The 9,546-nt window shown below is 28.6% G+C and overlaps 1 pseudogene; it reads left to right on the forward strand.

The window, feature by feature from the left end:
* The first annotated feature begins 4,785 nt into the window (after positions 1–4,785).
* Positions 4,786–9,139, forward strand: LOC125034222 (annotated as a pseudogene).
* The last annotated feature ends 407 nt before the right edge of the window (positions 9,140–9,546 follow it).

A 9,546-nucleotide genomic window follows, 5' to 3' on the forward strand; every position in this document is an offset into this window, starting at 1 on the left:
GTGTGTGTGTGTGTGTGTGTGTCTGTGTGTGTGTGTGTGTGTGTGTGTGTGTGTGTGTGTGTGTGTGTGTGCGTTTGTGTGTGTATGGGTGTGCGTGTGTCTGTGTGTATAATAAGAGAGAGAGAGAGAGAGAGAGAGAGAGAGAGAGAGAGAGAGAGAGAGAGAGTCGGACCGACAGACAGACGAACAGTAAGACAAGTAGACAGACAGAGAGACAGACATGTGTGTATATGTAATACTTTCAGTCCAGTTGGGAGCATGACAGTGTAAATTTTATTTTGCTCCATTTCTGCTTTAGCTAATGCATTACCTAGATTTAAATTATTTGTCTGCCATTCATGCAAGGACCATGGTGCAGTGAGAACAAACAGGATGATATAACATAAACACGAAAGGGTTAAGGTATAAAGTGTAAAACGCAAGAGAGAGGAATCAATGTGAAAAAAGGCCATGACTCGAGCCAGAGCATAGTATGCAATTGCAGCCTTTTGCAGTTCAATCGTCTCACTAAAAGAGGGAAGGAAAGAGGAAAAGGATGTATGTCTGTGTGTTACTCTCCGTGTCGTTTACCCATGGGAATGTGTTTGTTTGTGTATGTGCATGTGTGTATTCTCAAATTCTAATGGATGGCTTATTTAACCATAAACAAAGGACGCTACATACATAGAAAAAAAAATTCATTTCAGATACACTAAACTCGAAATATTTTACCGTGAATAACTAACCAATCATGTCAGTATTTCGAAAAATTCATAATTCTCATGGCACGATAAATCAGCAAAAACAGAAATGGTCGAGAGGGTTTCAAGATAAACGGTCCGGTAGCTCTAAAATGTCAGATTCCAGAGATTGAGTTGAACGCTACTTTTGATAAAATAGCCGTTTATTCTTTTTTCCTTTAGATGCAAAACATGTGTTCAACCAGATGCTGGATTTCTATATCTACCGTTTTATATCCATGTAATTCTTTGGAAAACTTGATTTTGACACAGGTATTGCAAGGTATTAGTAAATGTACTTTCCATAACCAAATTTTCCTAAAACCATGACATAAATAAATTAATAAATAAAACTTTGGAACAAGAAGCAAAAATATAATTTCATTATTCCTTGCCGCCCAGACGGTTAAAAGATTAGCATGGCATAATCATAATCCAAAGAAATATGGATGATGATTTTGGGGATATTCTCTAGATTTAGAAAACGTGACGGGCTTGCCAACTGCTGGAACACATTTCCTTGAAGCAGACAAACCGTATTTTGGATGATGAATTCACATAAAAAAAAAATAATAATAATAATAAATAAAAGTCATTTGGCTCAAACTGTACACATTTTTTACAAAGTGTACATTATGATTTCAGATTGCATTCACATCTCAATCAGGCTATTCGTCCATTCATAACAATTTCAACATAGTATTTCCGAGTTGCATTTCACTCTGATAATTCCGGGAGCCGTATGCGTGCCAGGGACTAAACTAAGCTTGACAGTAATCGAAAGATCAAGACAGAGCGCAAGCAAATTATTCTTTTTGTTCCTGAAAGTTAAATACACTTCAAAGGAAAACTTCTAATTAGGTCATTAATTAAGTATGATTACAGGTAACAAGCACGCACCATTTCTTTCTATGGCGTTTTCATAGCTTGATGTTATTTCATCTTTGTTTTCTTTTTCCTTGTTATATGTTGTCATATTCTAACTTTTGCTTGTATACTTACTCCTAAAAAATGTTCACTTCTCGCTATATAAGGTTTACAAAAAAAAATATTAAAACGAAACCCCTCACGAACAAGATAACTATCTAACTAACTGACAAATTGACTACCTAACTACCAATTAACTCTCTAACTACCCAACCACCCAAACCAACAAGCTAACCAAACAACCAGCCAATCGTTCAACTAAGAAACTAACTACCCAACTTTTTAACTAATTACCCAATTTATTAACAAACTAATCATCAAACTCATTAACTGATTACCCAACTCATTAACAAACTAATTACCCAACTTATTAGCTAACTAATTACCCAATCCATTAACTAATTACCCAATCCATTAACTAATTGCCTAATCCATTAACTAATTAATTACCCAATTCATTCCCTAACTAATTACCAAACTCATTAACTAACTACCCACCTCATTAACTAACTGATTACCCAATCCATTAACTAGTTACCAACTTATTACCTAACAAATTACCCAACTAATTAACTAGCTACCCACCTCATTAACTAACTAATTACCAAACCCATAAACAAACTAATAACCTAACCCATTAACTAAAACTAACGAACCAACCAATTAACTAACCAACAGACAAAGAACTAAAAGTACTACTAATAAGAACCTAATCGCGTTTCACATACAAGAATACCCACCTGTGTTGGTCCAGAGTTAATTAGGGATCAAGACCTCTGCCTTCTCCGGCCTCTTCAAGTCCCCTGTAATTACATGTACAGACGAAAATCCTTCCGGTCTCTAAGGTCTGTGCTGAGGAATGTGGTCTTCGTGGGTGATGTTGCAAGGGCGTGAATAGGTGAGGGTTGAGGGGGTGAGGGTATGTGTGTTATCCGTGTGTGTTTGTTTGTTTCTGTTGTTTGATTGTTTGGGTCTAATCATATGCATGGCTGGTTGTATGTTTGTTTGTTTCTGTTTATATAGGGGTATATATCATATGCGTATATATAAATATATATACGCATATATACCCCCAACCTCTCTCTCTCTCTCTCTCTCTCTCTCTCTCTCTCTCTCTCTCTCTCTCTCTCTCTCTCTCTCTCTCTCTCTCTTTCCCTTTCTCTCTCTTTGTCAGTCCCCCTCTCCCCCATTCTCCCTCTCTCGCGCTCCCTCTCTCTCTCTCTTTCTCTCTCTCTCTCTCTCCCTCTCCCTCTCCCTCTCTCTCTCTCTCTCTCTCTTTCTCAGTCCCCCTCTCCCCCATTCTCTCTCTCTCTCTCTCTCTCTCTCTCTCTCTCTCTCTCTCTCTCTCTCTCTCTCTCTCTCTCTCTCTCTTTCTCAGTCCCCCTCTCCCCCATTCTCTCTCTCTCTCTCTCTCTCTCTCTCTCTCTCTCTCTCTCTCTCTCTCTCTCTCTTTCTCAATCTCCCCCTCTCTTCAATTCTCTCTCTCTCTCTCATTTTCTGTCCGGTTTGTATCTGTGGGGAAAGAAGAATGAACAAGATTGTAATAATTTTAATAATAATTTTTATTATTATTTTTTATCATTATTATTACTATTATCATTATTATTATTATAGTAAAGATAATAATAACAATAAAAATAATAACATAAAATATATTAATGATAATAATAATGATAATAATAACAATAATAATAATAATGATAATAATAACAATAATAATAATAATAATAATAATAATAACAATAATAATAATAATAATAATAATAATAACAATAATAATAATGATAATATCAATAATAGTAATGATAATAACAATAATAATAAAAATAATGACAACAATTGTGACAACAATAATAATAATAATAAGTACAATAATAATGATAATAACAATCATAGTAATAATAATAATTATCATAATAATGACAATGATAGCGATAATAATCATAATTATTAAACTAATAATAGTAATAACAATAACAGTAATCATCACTTTAATGATGATAATAATAACAAAAACACATAACGAAAACCCACAAGCTAGGAAACCAACTCTCCGAAGACACTTAACCCCGCAGTCATGCCGAGGGCGCCACCGTCGAGTTTCGTTTTTTAAAGAGACACAGTTCGCAAGGGGAACCATCGGCGCGGGTTCAAGCTGACGTGTGAACTGTTCCTCCCGGGTCCCATGACTGAGGGAAGGGAAGGCACTGAGGCACTTTGGCACTCTGGTTCTCTGTGGCACTCTAGTTCTCTGTGGCACTCTGGTTCTCTGTGGCACTCTGCTTCTCTGTGGCATTCTGGTTGTCTTTGGCACTCTGATTCTCTGTGGCACTTTGGTTCTCTGTGGCACTCTGGTTGTCTGTGGCACTCTCGTTCTCTGCGTTTGTGACACCTGATGGCACTTTTACGCGTCGAGAGAATAATCATGTTTCTATCAGGATATAATTTTGAAATAAAAAGTGATGGTCGGGTTTGAAGTAATGGAGTAATTAGATGTTAATATTACATGATAACGATAATGATGACAGTAATGATTATCCTACTGATAATAATACTGATGTTAATAGTAAGAATAGTATTGATGATAAAAATTATATTAATAGTCATGATAATAATAATAATAATAATAATGGTGATGATAATAATGATGATAAAGATAGTAATAACATTAATAACGATATTAATGAAAATAATAATAATAATGATAATAGTAATAGTAGTTATGATAATAGTATAACAATAATGATGATGATGATGATGATGATAATAATAATAAAAATAATAGTAATGATAATAATGATAATAATAATGCTAATAATAATAATAATGATAATAATGAAATTATAAAAATGATAATGGTAATAATGATAATAGTAATAATAATAACAATAATAATAATAATAATAATAATAATAATCATTATCATATAAATAATAATGACAATGACAATGAAAATAATAATAATGATAATGATAATAATGTTGATAATATTAATGACGATGATAATGACAATAATTATAACAACAACGACAGCAACTTTAACAGTAATAATAATAATAATAACAATGATAACAATATTAACAATGAAAATAATAATAATAATAAAAATAATGATAATGTTAACAATAACGATAGCAATAATGGCAACAATATTGATAATAATAATAATAATAATAATAATAATAACAATAATGATAATAAAAGGTAATAGTAATGATATCAGTAATAATGATGATAATAATGACAATAGTACTAATAAAAATAATTAAATAATTGAAAAATGATAATAATAATGATAATAAAATAAAATAACAATAATAATAATGAAAATGTTAATGATATGATAATGATAATAATAATACAAATGATGATAGGGAAATAAAAGTAATGAAATTAATAAATACAATAATAGTAATAATAACAATAATAAAGGTAATAGTGATAAATGATAAGAATAATAATAATGATATTAACAATAATAATTATATGAATTGTAATGATAATAATTAAAGTAATAATGATAATGATGATGATAATGATAACAATTCTACTACTACTACTACTATTGTTACTACTAATAATAATGATAATAATAATGATAATAGTAATAATAATAATAATAATAATAATAATAATAATAATAATAATAATAATGATAATAACGGATGATAATTATGATAATTATAATAAAATAATAATAATGAAAATGATAATAATAATGACAATAAGAATATTGATAATAATAAAAACAATGACGAGAATAATATTAATTATAGAACTCGGATAATAATGATAATAATGATAATAATCATAATAATAGTAATAATGGTAATAAAAATAATAATAAAGAAATTATAATAATAATGATAATAATAATAATAGTAATAATGATAATAATAATAGTAATAATAATAATAATAGTAATAATGATAATGATAATAATAACAGTCATAATGATAATCATAATAATAATAATAATAATAATAATAATAATAATAATAATAATAATAATGATAATAATGATAATACAAAAAATACAATAGTTACAATAATAATAATAGTAGTAATAATAACTGTAATTTTAATAATAATGATAATAATAATAATGATAAAAATGATGATAATAATAATAATAATAATAATAATAATAATAATAATAATAATAATAATAATGATAACAATAATTACAATAATTACAATAATAATGATAGTAGTAATAATAACTGTACTGATAATAATAATGGCAATAATGATAATAATAGTAATAATAATAACACCAATAATGATAATAATAATAATATAATTGATAACAATATAAGTAATGATTATTATAACAGTATAAAAATAATTACAAAAATAATAATAATAATGATAATAACAACAAGAACAATAGTAATAATAAAAATATTAATAATGATGATAATCATAATGATTAGTGATAATGATGATGATGGTGATGATGATGATGATGATGATGATGATGATGATGATGATGATCATGATGATGATGATGATAATGATTATGATAATAACAATAATGATAAAAGTAATAACAATAGCGGCAGTAGTAGTAACAATAATAATGATGATAATGACTATAATTATGATGTTTATGGTAATATTGATAACACCAACAATAACAACGAAAGAATAACGAGAAACACAATGAAACAGAATACTGCAAAATTAATCATTATGGCACCCTTTGGCAATAATTTAACAAAGAGAATATCCATATAAATTGAGAATTATAGCAGACTAGACAATAATATCGAATATAATGAAATACTACCGTCGTGCTTGAGAAGTTCAGAAAGTTTTCCAATTATTATTGAGTGAAATTTCCACGATCTCTAAACAATAGGTCTAAATCAGACGCTAACTTCTGCCTCATTTCCATATTTTCGTCGGGATCGGTGCACACTTCAAACAAGATTGACCATTTGCGTGATGCAGCAATGCCATATGCAGCGATTGACCAGGTCATGTTGCAACCTAAATGGGATTGTTAATAGCCCAGTGGATGAAGTTAGCAAAACGGCTGCTCAATCGTAAAGGGTTATATTGCTCTGTGAATGGCGTCATGATCGATAACGTGCATGATACTAATGAGGTTCAGTTACAGCACACAGGCACAATGTCCATAATTTGACGTGACTTTCCTGGAAATGGAAACAGCGTAACGAAAACCAGGTCGGTAAGTAGGAATGTATATTTCCTATCGCTTAGCGTTGGCTTTCTCACAATAACACCATTAAAGTTTAATAATGGTAATGGTAATCATGATAATAATAGTTATAAAAATGATAATGGTAATAACAATATAAATAATAATAATAATAATGATATTAATAATAATAATAATAATAATAATAATAATAATAATAATAATTATAATAAGAGTGATAATGATAATAACAATAATAATAGAAATACTAATTATGATAATAATAATAATAATAATAATAATAATAATAATAATAATAATAATAATAATAATGAAAATTATAATAATAATAATAATAATAATATTAATAATAATAATAATAAAAATAATAATAATGATAATACAAATCAATATTACTAAAATAATTATGATAATGTTCATAATAATAATAATAATAATAATAATAATAATAACGATAATGATGATGATAATAATGATAATGATAATAACAATAATAGTAATATCAATAATAATAGTAAAAATAACAGTTATGATAGTAATGATAATAATTACTATAAAAATGATAATGATAAATAATGATAATAGCAATAACAAAAATGATAGCAATAATAATAATAATAATAATAATAATAATAATAAAAATAACAATAATAATAATAACATCAATAATAATAATAATAATGATAACGATATTGATATTAATAATAATAACAATAATAATAATAATAATAATAATAATCACAAGGGGCATACGTATGGCTGCCCTTTGCCGCGCCCAACCTTTGCCTCCACCTCCTGGGGTACCTCTGAGCAAGCCTCCATGCAGCATTCCTTCCCACTCCCAGCACATCTTGGCAGTTCTGATCGACTTGCTTCAGCCAAGAGTTCCGTGGCCTTCCCCTTGGTCTTCTCCAGCCTGGGTCAACCCTCTCGGAGATGACCCTATGAGCCGGATCTTCATCAGGAAAACGAGCCACGTGCCCATAGAGCTGATGTTGGCGCTCTCGTATCAGACTGGTAATAGGTCTTGAATCAGTCTCACGGAGTATCCTCTGATTGGACACATGGTCCATCCAGGTATAATAATGATGATAATAACAACAAACAACAACAACAACAATAATAATAACAATAATAATAACAATAATAATAATAATAATAATGATAATAATTACAATAATAATTACAAAGATAATAAGAATATTAATAATAATGATAATAATAGTAATGATGATGATAATAATAATAATGATTATGATAATGATAATAACAGTATTAATAATAATTATAATAATAATGGTAATGATAACAGTAATAACGATATTAATAATAAAAATAATAATAACAATAATAATGATAATGATGATAATGATGATAATAATAATAATAATAATAGTAATATAAAAATAACAATAATAACTATAATAATAATGATAATAATAATAATAATAATAATAATAATAATAATAATAATAATGATAATAATAATAATAATAATAATAATAATAATAATAATAATAATGATAATAATAATAATAATAATAATAATAATAATAATAATGATAATAACAATAACAATGATAATGAGAATAATTAAATAATAATAATAATTATAATAATTATAATTATAATAATGATTGCAATGATAATAATGATAATAATAATACTGATGATGGTAATAATAACTACTTTAATAATCATAATAACAATAGTAATAATCATAATAATAGTAATAGTAATAATAGTAATAATCTTAATAATAGTAATAGTAATAATAATAATAATCTTAATAATAGTAATAGTAATAATAATAATTATAACAATAATAATACTAACAATTTCCCCGAGACCATGAAATACCGGGTTGGCGTCCGGCGGGGGTTAGTCTGCCTCATGGGTAGGGGGACTCTTTAGCCTTGGTTGGCAATCTCCCTAGAGATGGTGTCTCGATAAAAACTCTTGTGGTAGTGCAACATTAAAGTCACTAAACCTCTGCATGAGTGTTAAATGTCAAATCATAGTATATCTAATAACTACGTGAGTGGGGCTGGAACTACAGACAAAGAAGTTCAGAGAATGGAGAGTAAGGGGTATGTTTGACCCAACGGAACAACGTGTTTGTGAACAGGCGAGGGCTATCAGAAAGAACGGTTGGTTATCAGAACTTGAGTTGGAAATAATTAAAAGGGCAATAGAAGATGAAATACAGAAAGAGCATGGTAGTATAGAGGACGAGGCACAGATTGAAATTGTGAATGAGGAAACTGAGATCAGAAATGATCAGGAAGATGGTAGAAATAACTAAGAAAAGGAGGCTGATGAGGTATGATATAGATGAAGCGGAAATCAACAGTGTTGAGTTTGACCCAAAACAGAGACAGATTACTGAGCAGCTGAAATAAACAATGGCAGTTGGGAGAACAATTAAAGGGATAATGTTTTATAAAGTTGACAAAAAGACCTTAACATGTAAAACTGAAAAAGTTAATGGAGCAATCAAGTTTATGAAAACTAGCAACATCACACAAACGAATGACCTAATCAGGGCTGTAAATGAACCGAGATGGAAACGTAGGGGATATTAAAAGATTGAAACAAGAAAACAAGTTAAAAGTAAAGGGCTTATAACTGTGATCGAAGAACTAAAGCAAAAAACTGACAGTAAAGTGCTCAAATATTAAAGATATGAGCAAAGAATCACTCAATTCAGGC

The sequence above is a fragment of the Penaeus chinensis genome, chromosome 2 (genome assembly GCF_019202785.1).
Source record: "Penaeus chinensis breed Huanghai No. 1 chromosome 2, ASM1920278v2, whole genome shotgun sequence".
Taxonomy (NCBI): Eukaryota; Metazoa; Arthropoda; class Malacostraca; order Decapoda; family Penaeidae; genus Penaeus; species Penaeus chinensis.